The sequence below is a fragment of the Penaeus monodon genome, chromosome 21 (genome assembly GCF_015228065.2).
Source record: "Penaeus monodon isolate SGIC_2016 chromosome 21, NSTDA_Pmon_1, whole genome shotgun sequence".
Classification (NCBI taxonomy): Eukaryota; Metazoa; Arthropoda; class Malacostraca; order Decapoda; family Penaeidae; genus Penaeus; species Penaeus monodon.
In genome coordinates, this window is record NC_051406.1 from 13396218 (window position 1) to 13396671 (window position 454).

The window sequence follows — 454 nt, forward strand, 5'->3', positions numbered from 1 at the left end:
CATTACATGACATCTTACTGTCATTCATCCTTACTTTCAATATTATTGGAAAATCAAAAAAGAGCGTGGATACAAGAAAATACAGGTATAATAAGAAATCCTTTTATTTTATTCTATAAAAATGAACGGTACAAAAAGGCATATATACAAGCTATGTACAAAGGCATACCATTGCTGGGGCGAAACAAAATGCCCTTTGCATGACTAGAAAATCCAAACAGTAAAGACTTAGCCTATTACAAAGAAACAAATCACTGGGTGAAATTTTATCAACAATGTTTAACATTTATATAAAATATATATGTTTGTCGATTATAAAGAAGAAAAGATATGTTCATCATAAAAAAGAATAAAATTGCTATTTGTTCCGCATTCCGTCATTCTCCATCGGCATTCTCGCGACGGGGAAAATGAGGGGAAAATGGGGAAAACGCAGAGAACTTTTGCTACTTTG